This window comes from Pecten maximus, chromosome 8 (genome assembly GCF_902652985.1).
Source record: "Pecten maximus chromosome 8, xPecMax1.1, whole genome shotgun sequence".
Taxonomy (NCBI): Eukaryota; Metazoa; Mollusca; class Bivalvia; order Pectinida; family Pectinidae; genus Pecten; species Pecten maximus.
In genome coordinates this window covers 29,579,739-29,595,130 of record NC_047022.1, presented here as the reverse complement: position 1 = coordinate 29,595,130, position 15,392 = coordinate 29,579,739, and positions in this window count along the sequence as shown.

Sequence of the window (15,392 nt, the reverse complement as noted above, 5' to 3'; positions counted from 1 at the left end):
TGTAGTCTATACAGAGACGTTTGTGCAGACTTCACTAGTATTTTCGTCCAAAATAAAGTTCCGTTTTCGGTTTGTATTGTTTCATCGTACAGATTAAAGAACTCGTACGCTTCAAACCCATTCGGTGGAGAAGAATCATACATGAATGGAGGCGAAAATATTATTTCACTCTCAAACCCTGCGGCGTCTAACGCTTTAACGGCAAATCTGTACCATTGTCCGTCAGTGAGATTGATATTATTAAACGTGAATGTATTCCGAAAACCAATCCTTTCAAACTCTAACGATCCAGTACTAGTGTTGGCCGACTTGTCGAAAGATAAGAATAACGCTTCGATTGCTGAATGTCGGTCATCAAAACCGCGGAACGATACCCCAATGTCCTGCGAATTTTGTGTGTGGGAGTTATAGAACTTTGCTGTGTTGAACACGATACCAGCGTATGGTCTTTCCTGATCGACCAACACTCCATCCGAGACAAGCGTAGTTTGGAGTCCGACGTGATTTTTAGCCGTCACGGTAACGTAGTATTTTGTTCCGGGAGACAGGGTCAAGTCAAACCAGGACTTTGAAGCATTCAAACCTTCATCAACAGCTATTATGACGTCATCGGCTGTCAAAACAAACAAAGCCAGTAATTAGATTTATTCAGAATATTTAATAAAATATCAAAAAGCAAAGCAGTCAAAACATGATCGAATAATTAAAGGAGAGATAACTTTGTCATGAATTTCAACAATACTATTGATGTTTTAAGAAGTAATTTCCAAGCAGTAGAGTCTATGAAAAGCTTACCTCCTGGAGTTGTTCCCAGGGATACAAGGTAGGCGTATATTCCACTTTGAGGGTCCGTTAATACGTTTTCCCAGCACGCGGTCAATGCATCCAGTGTCGTAGTGAAATCGAGGTCATGGTCACAAGACATCTCGTCATTTTCTCGAATATAACGTCCCATCCTAATAGACGGAGGGGTGTTATCGATATGGACCGGAGATGACATGAATACCACAAATTCAGACACAGATATCCAAGCTCTGACGTATACCACATAACTAGTGTCGTGCTTTAGATAGCGTTCTCCCCTCAAACAATGGACAACTGTTGTTTGTTGTCCCACGTCATACCACAGGTTTTCGTGTAAGGGATCAAATATTCCAGTCCCAACAGGCATGTTAGCCTGTCCCATACTCCATTCATATCTTGTAATGTTGTCTACACCAGACCCATCGGCTGTCCAGCGAGCGGATATACATGATGAAGACGCTGATATTAGTGTATACCTGGAGCCATGTACAATATCGATATGTAAGGATATAAGATGTGTTAGATTATTGTTCCGACATTCAGTGGTCACGTCGACATTGTGACATTTTTGTCCTACAACTGAACACGTGCAATCTTTGTTACAATAGTGTATATCACAGGAATGTCTTAAAATGAACAGTTCCCCATGCATGTCAATGTGGTTTGAGGAGAAAACGGTCACCGTCACTTTGCCAACGGCACTTGTCAGCCCTACACGATTTTCAGCCCAGGCTGTGATAATCAATAACTGCCCAGGAATGATGTTGTCATTTAACACGACCTGGATGGTTTCCACGTCTTTCTCAGAGTTAGATTGTGCAAATGATTGAACACCGTCACTTAATTCAGATCCACTATACGTCTTGCCTACTTTAACGTGGTACAGTTTGATACCTGATTCAACATCTCTGAATCCAGACAATGTTATGTTCAAAGCTGACACGGTTTTACCTAATGCGGTAACTGAGTACCAGGTCATAGGCTCAGTTATTCCACCAAGATGAGGAGGAGTTGGGTCTATTAGGATGTTGTTTGAAGTCGCGGAGGTACAAAGTCCTGCTTCATTACAAGCTGTCACTTTGGCGATGTACGTGTCTCCAGCTTTTAGCCAGTCTTTGTTTAAAAGTGACATGCGCAGTTCATTGACATTTGTCAAGTGAATGTTTTCAACCGGTGTGTGCCCCTCGTGGTGAGTCGTCACTGAAACGATGTGTTTAATAATCGGGCTCTCGGAATCCTTAAACTTCCATGAAAGTGTGATAATAGATGGATCGAACTGGTACAAATAGTTTGCTGACGTGTACCCTTCTTCAGATTCCAGAACCGGAGTATTGACTACTACTGGTGAACTTGCATCAACGACGAAGCTGTCGGAGACGCTATCTGCATACATTCCAAGGTGGTTTTCGGCCCTGACTACCACACATAACGCCTCATCTAGGGGAAGTGAGATCGAGATGGTCATGTAGTCGGCCAACAGGAAATTTGTGAATGGTAAAACATCACATGTTTCTCTTACAATGCGTCGTATGCACACATTGTAACTCCGTATTCCTGATTCAACATCGGAAAAACCAAACCACTGGGCTTGAATTGTTTCCCTGTTACAAAAGCAATCAATATTGTTATTTTTCGTTAATATCTCCTATAATAGCATCTCAATTTTCGGAAATGAGTAGATAAGGATATAGTTGGTTTCAAATGGAATTAGATTTTAATATCATGGATACGACCAGTATCACAGTAAGTTGCTATCGATAGGAAATACAATTCTGAATGTTAATGTTACTTGCAGAAACCTGTCTGATTAGCTTGCTGTGATCAATCTAAATTTCACTTACGGATGTGCCCAGTATCTCGAGTGGTGACCATCAATTCCTACGTGAACAATCCCTGGGATCGGCGCTGAGTTATCTACAGTAAAGCCATAAGATGACACAGACGTGCATAATCCAGCTCCGTTACACGCTTTAACAGTGCAGAAATATTTTACTCCAGGGACAAGGATTTGTTGCCAGTTTATTGCTGTTCAAAGTCAAAAATGGAATAGTATAGCAAATATATCTAATGGTATAGCAATCTATAGATATACTTTAACAAGAAAACAGGCAAATTATAAACTAAATGAAAATTTAAAAGGAAACGTAACACTAGACAGCGACAAATATGTTTTTCAATATTGATACGCAATTGCTTTCTACTGCATTGCTATATTCTGTGTAGTCACATCGATTGTTTGACGATTCTGGGGCAGCGATTCTCCCACCTGTTTGGGTTCCAGTAGAAGTCATAATCCTGACGTCATCCTCTGAAGGCTGTGTACCTAGTCCGGCTGTATAGTACAACACTCCGGAATGGGGATCACTGAACCCTGACCAATGACATCCGGAGTGGGTTGTATTATCTTGATAGTCAACGTCCGCCTGATGAAGAAACTGTACCTATTTTACTCAATAAGAACACAAGCTTTATATACAAATGTTAGTACGAGTCATCATGTGAACACAAAATATTACAATGTTTAAAAAAACCCATATATCTATGTCAAAGGTCATTTTGATAAAAAAAACATTACTGTACCGTTTGATAGTTAACGCCATCTCGGACAGTGCCCTTCGTTGGGGGCGATCGATCCATGACAAATGATTCTGACGATGATAAATCTGTTATCCCAGCGTTGTTTGTCACCTAATTAATGATAGAAAACGGTTAGAGTTTAACATCATTAAGTCATTGTTTTGATTATTGTCAGAAAATGCTGAATAATGGTAACTTACAAGTATGATAGCAAAATATTTGTGTCCGTCGTGCAATTCAGAAAGATTTGTGAACGTGGCGAAATCACCCCAGACGTTCCGGAATCTCACGACGTCTGGCATCAACTGGGTTGATCCAATCCCTAGCTGTATACTGTCAATACCACTTTCGTCGTCAAGGAAACCCATCCAGTGCACGTTGATCTTTGACCCAATGGTGTCGTGTGACATTAGATAGGTGCCAACATGTAACGTTCCTCTCACCGGTGGTGTATTATCATACATCACGCCAGGGGAAACGACTGTGCTTGAATGCCCAACATGATCAAATGCTGGTCAACAGAGATCAGAATAAACGATGACATGGAATTACTACCAATCAACAAAATTTAGTCCCAGTTGACAGATATGGCATTACGGATAACATATACACAACTGACGTCACATTATCATTATTGATTTACACGTATCTCCAACATAGTAGATACTCTGACAAGCATTCAGACAACTCACCAGTAATGGTGGCGTAATATGTTGAACCTGAATGGAGATTTGGATTGCTGATTTTCACGGAATTCAAAAACCCGGTTTTTGTCTTAGCCACAACGTCTTGTGCGAATGGATTGCTCCCTTTAAAAATAAAGAATAAATTTATAACGTCAAAACTGTTTCTTTATCGAAAGTAAGGACAGTACAGTTCAAATATTCCATCCATATCATTATAAATAGCACATACTTACCTTTGTCGGCGATGTGGCGCGTTTAAATGTTGCGGTCGCTATATTATGGTAAGTTATACTTACCTATGGAATATTCATATTTAGATATACTATCCGGATATCCCAGTTTTTCGTAGCCATGGTAATCGTGAAACCCATCCCAGTGAACCAGCAGATGTCTGTTGTCTGTGATGTACCCGTTCTGTGATGTAATGTAGACATAACCTGTAGCAGGAGAATTTTCGTCAATAACAAACCCGTCACCACAAGTCTGAAATGACGGGATAACTTGGCCATTCTTAGTTGTAAAGGTAGCTATCTCGGCACAGACGTAATATAATATTTCGTTTTCCAGAAGAATCCCCTGAAAGGCACAATATCCTCCAAGTGTTTGGACGACTGCTACACACAGAGGGTTATTGTCACATGATAGTGGTTGACGTTTGGTATCCTTTAGGAGATACCACGTAACATGCCGATCTGCTATTCCCAGTATGATCCCGCCAACTCGAACAGGCTTCGGAGAGAAGTCGAGTTCGGCCTCATGTATCCGTGTGAGCTTGTGTCCTATATTTGCTGCGTGGATAGAATTCCTTACATCCTTAACAAAATCCGTATCTGAGTCCACCTCGTACAAAATAGTTTTGTTGAAGATGTTAGGGTCCTCTGTTACTGTTAGAGGGCCACATCTTAAGCCGGACGGTCCCTCCGGACAGTAGACTTCTACACAAGTAAGCATTTGCTGATGAGGATAGAGCGGGATTCCAATACACTGTGATATCTGTGCGTGGTACCAAAGAACAGTCATACATTACATATCTGACATGGTTCAAAACGAAATAGTGTAAAGATCAAAGAGACATTTTGAAAATGAAGCGATTTTGATTAAAGGAAATTAATTATTACATTTGAACTCAACATGTTTTGCTGAAAATCAAAGAAATTCTACTTTTTTCAAATGTGAAACTTTTAGGAACAGGTTAAGATAAAACTGCACTTATTTCGAAACAGAAATTATCTCATTACAAGAAATGTATTTATACTCACCATATAGGTGTCGGTATGATTTTCAGATATTTGATATGCACTCCATTTTGTTACTTGTTTTGTGGCCATGCTATCCTGGAATATACCCCATCGTACGATGACGTCATTTTCGTGATCTATCCCAGGTGGACATTCGACGTCTGATATTGTCAGTTTTACATTTGAACACGTGTCTTCAGTTTTGTCTAAGTATGCCTTTATGTTGAAATCATTATATGTTGGATTTGAGACTACAAATCCATTAGAACTAGTCCATTTAAAGCAGGTATTCCCTATACACGGTCTAACGGATATAACGTACTGACCGAGCCCTAAGGAAATATCGTTGAAACTGTAGGTGGCGACATTACCAGTCGATTTACCATACGCGATGGTCATTTGATCCGTTTTTACTGTGTTGTCACGTAATAATGCATGTAGTTCGATTTCATAATGAGATACGTATGAATGTAAATCATTAATGCTCCAGTAAGCGGAAACAGAACTAGATCCAAACATAACGTCATAATCAACAACGCAATTTGCAACATATATACTAACATGAGAACTTCCATCATTAGGTGAGGACACATTGAAACGGGGAAATCGTACCATTGGTACAAATGAGACGTAATAAAGATGTTCTATATGTCTTTGATTGAAAACACGTGCTTCCTTGCTGAGAACAGAGACACTAGCGTTCGCAATGAAAGTGTATTCATGACCGACATGGAACTGTATACCACTAGGTATCAGATCAAGTTCCTTTCTTATGAACACGGTTGTGTTAAGAGATTTTGTCCGTCCAGAACATCCTTGTCCATCATATACCTGGAGAGTAGACGATTCAATATCGGAACCGTTGACCAAAGTGAAGCCGTCCGATATACCGACTCGTTTCCCTCCTGTTGATGAGGCCCGAATTGCCGTAAAATACCGCATATACTGTGTGAGATTAGTATCTGCTTCACAATGAACGCCAGTATCACCTATTTGGTGAAATAGAACCACGTCATCAGCTCCAGGAGTTAGCCCTACTCCGAGTTCATAGCTGACAGTGCCATAGTGTTCAAATCCTTCCCAAGCAACGCAAAACTGAGATGACGCTAACATTACATCGACGTCATTGTAGTCTCTATGGTGTGATTGTTCATCAGCTTTGACGTCATAAACGAGTCCATGACCAGGTGGCAAAATTGATGGAAGGTAGAAAGGTTCAGTATTGGCAGTACAATAATAACCTGCATTGTTAAAGGCATACACTTGAATATAAAATTCGAATTCCCCCTGTATATCGTACGCTTGTATATCCGATAGGTCAAGCTTGAAACACGTGTTCTCTCTACATTCAGTAATGAGAAGGGGTTTTAATCCAGACACTAGACTCTCATCACGACCTGAAAATAAAAGTGCTAAGTTTTGAATAGAACAAGTGGCTGAGATGTTCTAGTTAGACACATACAGCATTGTATAACAATTGTTTCCACACCAAAGCTCTCACAAGACTCTTTAAATTCACCCGAAAAAAAAACATGTTTCGTCACGGACTTATGAAAGGCAGTTAAGCAATTTTTTATTGTTGTAGATTCGTTCTGACTGACTATTTATAACCAATCAACTGAGGTCCATTTTCTTTCATTAGTGTCCCTCATGATAGGATTAAGATGCTTTTTAGTTTTGCTCTTTTCTGAGCTGGTCTGAATATCAATTTAGTATACAATAGAATGCATTTACCTATTCTGTAGAAAAAAGACGATATATTCCCCTGCTGTTCACTGTCACTGAACTCTCCCCTGGTCCAGTGGATGGACATGAAGCCATCATGGAAGGTAGGAATCAATGCGGATGGGCAAATAGGCGGGGACTCGTCAAGTATAACGGGGCCAAGCACGGCCGTCGTTTGTAGACCAGCACTGTTGGTAACTCTGACGAAGACGTAGAACTCATCTCCATTACTTAGACCAGTATGTCTTTTCTTGTAGAAATATTTATGATTACTTGTATGGTAATCAATCAGGTCCGGGGATTCCGCACTGTCCTTGGCCGAGCCTATCCCGATGAAAGCCTCGTGAATTTGGCTATCATCTTCAATTATATCCCATTTAATGTTGATCAAATCGATTGGAAGATAGATAATATCATGTGTAGAGCTGATACCACACGTCGGAATAGTATGTTTGATGTATGAGATGTTCCGAGGCAAAAGGGAAACAAAGTCATTCGTCGTGGAATTCATACACTGTTTACTGCAATCAGCGTCGCTCATTTCGTGTTTTGATAAGTTTGATGTTATCAACCAAGCGCTTCCATCAGAACATAAAATAGTTTCTTTCATAGTCGCACTTTGTAACGTTAGATTCTCCACTATTGGGGCTGTTCTGTCGAGAAGGATACCATCCGAGCAAACAGGTTGTGACGGTTCCATAGCGTTGTTATAAGCCACCACAGTCGTGTAGTACATGCCCTCCTCTGGCAGAGAAAGGCGGACAGCCGTTAACATTGTTTCGTCAGTTAATATAGTATTTTGCCTTGTGGCATTGTTATGGGAACTAACAAAGTCTGCAATTTGCAAACACCCTGTAGCCAATCCGACTTTATATAACTTTATACCACTCTCGTGGTCTATGAATCCAGCCCAGTTAACGTTTATCGTCTTTTCACTAGTGTAGTCTATATCCGGTGATCCGACCGCCCCTTCCATCACTACCCCGGGAGCTGGGGGCGAGTCGTCAGCTAAGATTTCTAAGTGTTCTACAAAGACAAGTCGAGCTACGTTTGTGGCTGTAATGGTGAAGTGGTACTGACGATTATGATTTCCGTTATGAGTGTTACTATGGACGAGTGAGTGTAAATGGAGCGTGAAATTGTGATAGGAACAGGGCCCTACAGAAGGACAGTAGCAAGTTCCTGCAACATCTCGGCAAGTCATCTGTAAGAAAATCCGATTGTTAGGCTTTTTAAAATGAACGGGACAGAAATACATTGGTTCGTTTGCAAAATAGGGGAATATATATACTTACATTTGTGGAAAGTCTTTGAACGCCAAGAGAACCTTGTCCAATATCGTTGCCACTAAAAGTTGTACCGAGGGACCAGTCTACAGAGTAAATTCCACTGTGGATATCCAGAGTGTTGAATGTTAGTATCATTTTAGACAGGTCGGTGCTGTTGTGTACAAAAAGACGTTTGTATCCATCTTTTTCTAGCCATATGTTAATTATTTCTGGTCCACTAGAATCTATGTGAGTTGTCACTGATTCAGAGTGCGAATGGGTCATTACATCCTCTGCCACTATCCCTAGACGATATGTTTCTCCATCAGTTAGTGTTGGTGAGACACACAACATCTGTGATGTAAAATTAGGAACGTTGGTTTTCTGAATTATCTGCTCATCACGACTAAGTGTATAGTAAAACAGTGTTATACCATGAACGTTTTCAGTTCCTGATACAGGAAGGATTCCAGTTGTCTGTTCATAGATACCAGATATTAGGCCGTGGTAATCTTCTTTAATTGGTTTCAGAAGATTCAGGTGGTAAAATTTATCATTGAGGTATCTGTCGATCCAGGTGTAACATATTTTTCCAAAGTGGGTTTGCCACTTGTAGTCAGTTTCCTTAGATGCCGTAGTTGAATAGATAGGTCTATCACTCCGAACAACTACTGTTGATGAATTGTCAAACATGACAAATCGTCTGGCTTGTTTGACATTGTTCGCGACGTCTTTTACTTCCAACACTACAGCGTACATAGCCGGATTCGGTAGTTCTGGTGGAATGGTTATATGAACAGGGGAGGATTTCTCTATAGCAGGTTTAACGGGAACTCTGACAACGTCAAGGAACTCTGTTCCTGATTCCTGAACATCATACAGGTTAACTACGTACGTGTGTATACCGGAAGCGAACTTCGTATCTCCGATAACAGGAGAAGGATCGTCCCATCCTTTGAATGTCACTGTAAAGTCTCGGCTCGTCAGAAGACGGCTGGTCGACTCCAGTGGTTCCATGCTACAAGATGTGTGTTCCAGGCAGTGTATCGGAGTTGCATTGTCATACCAATAACATAATTCCCTGGATGTTGTGGTCTTTGGGTAGGGAACTGAATGTGTATAATTTGTTTGGACATTCCTAGAAACCATATGACCTCCACCCTGAACAGACAGTCGTAGACATAACCTTCAATAGAATTATCAGAAACTAATTCAGAAAATGTGATAGAAGAACAGAAAAGCAAAGGGGGTAATATACCTAATGTGGTTGAATTGAGCTCTACCTTCTAAATTCCGTATTGAAGATAAAATACTGTTAACAATCCAATGTATCTATACACGTCTCACAACCTATTGTTAGCAATTCCTATTCATATGAGAGAATTTGGCACATAAGGTTAAGGTGATATCAGATTAGCTTCAGAATTTTCATTTTAATTCGAATGTATGCAGATGATTTTTTTTTTAATTCCTCAATCAGATATCAAACCTTTGACCGTTTTTCATGTCACCATTGCTGGCAGGGTTGGCCAGATCCTGGTTATAGGACACAAGGCTCTCGGGGTTGATACTTTCTGTGTCTTCCTTGATGGGGAATGTAGTCACAATTTCTGAAGCTGCATCATGTGAGAAAATGATAAAGTGAAGGTTTGATATTTTATAATCATAACATTTTTTTCTCTTTACATGATACAATGGCAATTTTATCATAACAGTAGCATTTACCGTGCTGTGAATAAATACAAAAGCAGATTATTTTTTTTCAAATATTAATAAAAGAAGAATACAAAGGATTGCTTTCATCACGCAACATATTCACTACTTCGTACGTTATGTTCCCTTATGGACATGTTTGTTTTTCTGTATATAAAATACAAAACGTAGCAATACAGCGATACACTATCCAGTTGATCCCAGTAAATGCATGAGTACTTTTAAACACATACCTGTCAATGGTTTTTTCACAATGTGAAAATGTACGTCGGTGACACCAAATGCATAATCAGTGACGAAGTGCGGCTTTACGGGATTCAGGTGGGATACGTCGACTAGAAGATCGAATTTTGTGTCAGTGACCACCTGTTTGACCTGTATGTTCCCGTAGAAGTCCCGCTGATTGGAGCAATGGTTTGGTTGTCCTGGTGACACATGCGACATTCGTTCGTCGTTGTTTTGGTCGACTACCTTCATTCGGCATGTCAAGGCTTCTGGGGATCTGGTCACTTATACAAAACAAATAATAATAATTAGACAACTTAAAATGAAAAAGAAAAGTTTTCGGGTTACTAAAGTATAAACAAACATAAAGATTTCAATTTGGTTGATCATCAATATCTAAGGACTTTTGAACGGCTCTCTTGAATACGTGCATTCTGATAATGTGAGTGTCTGAAAAACTATATGTTTTAATGAATTTATTTTACTTTCACTCTAAATTATGCCTTTCGTGTGCAGTACCTATATAGTTTGTGAAATACTACTGCTTGATAAATTTTCAACTTTTCATAAACCGACATGGTCAGCGTGCACACATTCAAGATGTCTATGCCAAAAGTCCTTAAAGAGCAGGACATTCTTGATTGGATTAGAAATATTAATCAAAATCTGCGATCCTGCCTTCTTATTTTGAAACCAATCATCTAAGCGAAGTTGATGAACTAGACCTACATTCACACTGTGCCTGGGTTGCATCGTACACCATCTTAAAGCTTGTGTTATCACAGACACAGTCCCTAGCGTAGTTGTGTATTTCGGGACTACCACACTTCCCAGGCCAGCACCAGCGGTTCTCCCAGGAACAGGTTCCTAGGAATAACAAGAGAAAAGAATGATCAATTGATACATTGTTCTTTTCACTTTTCGAACGCAAAAGCACACTAACATATGTTTCGAAAACGATATATCTAAATAAACTGAAATATGGATAACAACATTTTTAAACTGAAGTTTTTCCTTCCTTTTAACTCAGGAAACTAATTCGCCTGTTTTATTCGAGTTTACATCCGTAAGAAAATGCTGTTGTTTCAGTATATTCAAATATGAGTATAACAAGTTCCAAAGCATTGAGTGTTGATTCCCTGGAAGGGTTCCTGAAATCAATAATTATCTAAATGCATAATACAATGTCATAATATTGAGTATCTTAGTTGAATTACAACGATTTGCTGTAACGTAAATCAACATGGTGTCAAAGTCACGACTTAGTTATTGCATGTGATCTAGAACGTAGTTTGGGAAATAATTAATTTTAACAATGGCCGATGGGAAAACGTCAATATAGTTTTCCCTTCAGATCAGGTGTGATTTACTATTTGTACGGATTTTTAATTTAGAAGAGTTACACATACCCATTTTATCTCATTTTTTATATATAACAGTCCTCTATCGATGATATTTACTTGTGCATGCTCTTCCTCCATTGTCCAGTTTAAACAAGTCAGCATCCCTACACTTAGTACACCAGCGATCAGATAGGCTGTTACATAGCGTAGTACTGCAATCAGTTATTCTTCCACACGCTGAAATTATTTCATCAGAAATATAAGCATTAAAAATATTGCCTTCATGTAGTTGAAATACAACATTATTTGAAACAAAATCCGTATGAAAAATGTTCACACCAAAGAAGAATTATTTTTATGATACACATGCATGTGTGTTTGTGTAATCTTTACATTACTTACAGGTACATACAGTTATGTGTAGATCATATTTGAACGAGGTAATATTTTGGTATCCATATGGATCATAAATGTCACGAAATGATTACACTGTCTTGGTGCATAATACACTAGTACGCGCCACATAAATCATGAACCCAGCATCAATTATTAAACATGACATCTTTATGCATTCAACCCTGTTTGCACGGTCACCTTGCATATGCGGCCATCTCCGTTATGTGGCCAGTCTGTTTTCTGTCAGATGGAAAACACTATATAGTGAACCTTAAATAAGCGGTCACCTGTCTAACGCGGCCAGTGGTCACTGAAGTCTGGCCCTAGTCGTTATCTCATCCCGTATTAAGCGGCAATTGTGTGCGGAGGTAAAGAGGCGAGATGATCACATGGAGGTGGTATTTTGGCGGATGATTACATTTCGCTATATTCTCGGTTATTAACAATACACTGTAGCTGGGTATAAATAAATAATTATATACAGTGCAAAATGTTTTGCGAAATTTAATACAAGCAAAGTGGTTACGACAACCTCGAAATATTAACCTTGTAAATTCAACAACTATACAGTAGTCTTATAGATATAAATACAGTAAGTAAAACCAGCACAGAAATACTGCTACCGTAACTCGTTTTATCCCGTAACTACGCTTGTTTCACAGCTGATTTGGCAGGTGATAAAATCCGTAACAGTGTGTTATTGTTTTTGTTTACACGCCGCGGTGTGTAACCATTTTCAAAGCCTTTGATTGGTCGTTTCAAATAACAAATCTGAATGGCTAGCCTCTGAAATTTGACCACAGATTACTTTTACCATCACTCACTTTTTTCGCCGGAGGTCAATTACATAACTGACCGAGATGGAAAGATAGAACGATCTGGGAATTTGAGTCGTATGAATATAGAATTTGATGTTGGAAATGAGACATTTCATTGAGCATCACAAAACATACCCCCTGAACTCGATTTTCGAAATGAACAGATGAAGTGGATCCCGATAGCCATCAATCATAAAAACAAATAACAAATGTACGACAAAATGATTCATTCAGTCGTAGTTATTTGAATGAAATTGTCGCGACATCTAACGGAGGCTACATCCTAGGGCTTACCTTTTCTTGGTAGCTACTGCAGGCTAGGTCGATGTCACGCGGTACGAATATTGTCGCCAACAGACCAAAATAATACTTTTTAATCATTCTACTTACCTCTCTTGTAAATTTATAACACATTTTCAGTGAGTAATCTCGGATCATATCTACCAAGGCCAGAAAAGGACCCAAAATTGAATATGGCAATGATTAGTCTATTATTCAGCTATGACGTTTGACTTCGCAATGGCTTTATATAATTTATAGATTACATTACATAAGACATTAGTCGTTCATCTAAAAGTCATATTGCAATTTTCTACACTATGAACTATATTTTGTCTCGTAGTGGTTCGGCTAACAGAATTTAGTTGCTACGTTGGGAGAATTTGAACTCGGTACGTTTGTAGGTAAAACATTCAGGGATAAACATGTTCTCCAACAAATGACGATTGTTTATCATGTTTATCTTACTCTTGTTAGTTATTTTTCAAATATAGAAAAAAACACTACTTTTAAAGAGAGAAAAATAACTAACGAGAATAAGATAAACTTGATAAACAGACATTATTGTTATGAACCACTCTATATCGTAACAAGACATACTCACATGTACATATATATCTGTCGATGAAGTACCCATCCTTACACTGCGTACATCTCCCAACGTGGCATTCAACTTTCACTGGCGTAGTTAGGCAGTTGCTGATTGGTCGGTTGTAATAACATTCTGTGCGTGACAGGCAATTATTAAATGGTATTAAATTACATCTTTCTATCAAACACATCCGATATTCTGTTTGTCTGCAGTAACTGAATTCTTAAAATGTCCTAAAAAGGCTAAACAAACTAAATAAAGACCTATTTAACATACCGGTATTGGCGAGGAGCACTAAAGAAATTGATAATAAAAATACCATTTGAGTTCATTCCACGTTTGTCTCCTTTCTTTACCCAGCAGTTACAGTCAAACGTATACTTCAGACGAGTTGACGTATCTGTTATTTGAATCTAAAACACATAAAACACACAATACTTAAACTTGGAAATATATAGAGAGGATATAACGGTAAATAAAAGAAATACATAATGAATTGTTACTAGTATAGCATTAGGTCGACACCATATTAGATAACACTCCAACATTATATTCGTACATACTCTGTTATAAGACAGATAATCCGAAAACGTGTATCCACCCTTCCCTGTTTGATAAGTAGACATATTCATACTAAATGTAAATGAAAATATGTAAATGTAAATTTGTTTTTGTAAAGTATTTATTGTAGATTTCGAAATCTCATCATTGTAAACCCTAGCTAAAACCAACATAAAGTTATATAAATTGTTCTCTTTGAGACAATTATTGAGTTTATTGAGCAAAGAAAGTATTTCCTATGTCTATAAATGTCTTGTCTTAAATCTACATTTACTAAATGAAAGCTCATTTAAATAAACATACATAATCCAAATACCAGCCAGGATTGAATCCCGAATTGTCGTGATAGACGACAATTCGTTTTATTCTTCCAACATTTAAATTCACGTCTTTATATTTGGTTTCTCCATTTTGGAAGTCATCGCCCAGGTATACTGATTTCGCGTTGTTCGTTGTCCCTTCTACATTTATTCTCACTCTGGCTGAAGTTCCAGCAAACGATTTTGTCCCGGTTCTTATCTTAACTGTTAATTTTACACCTGAAATTAACATCAGAAGAACTTCAATTTTATACTTGAAATTAACATCAGAATAACTTCAAAATTGTGTCTTTTTAAGTCGTAATTTAAAACAAAACATAAGAGAACTTTTATTTTGCGATTTAAAATCGTATTGTTTCTTACCAGGTACGATTAAAGGAATACACCCCAACACAACACACCAAAGGAGGGTTATATCCGTTCTCATAATTCCACTCCTTGTTGGTCACGTCAATACGTACCTGAAATATCATGTGATCGCGAGTAACATACATCGTAAAACAATTTGCCAACATTATACATTGTAAGAGGTCTTATATTTGAAAGTCACTAATCATAATTTTATAAATGACTACTGCTAGGTCTCTCCCTGTAAAATAAAACGTCATCAACATCATGCAACGATATGCTAAAGCTCTAAAGAACACAATATCTAATGTAAAAGAAACCCGAATATTTAACCATCAGAGTTAATTCGTGTGATAACGTTGTCTCGAAGTGACAAAGTCACAATATGCAAAAACTTATTTTGAATGTTTTAGTTAAATATAATATTAATAATGTAAACAAAAAACTCAAAATCAATGCAAGATATCGTGAAAAAAGACAATTTTGAAAACAAATACAT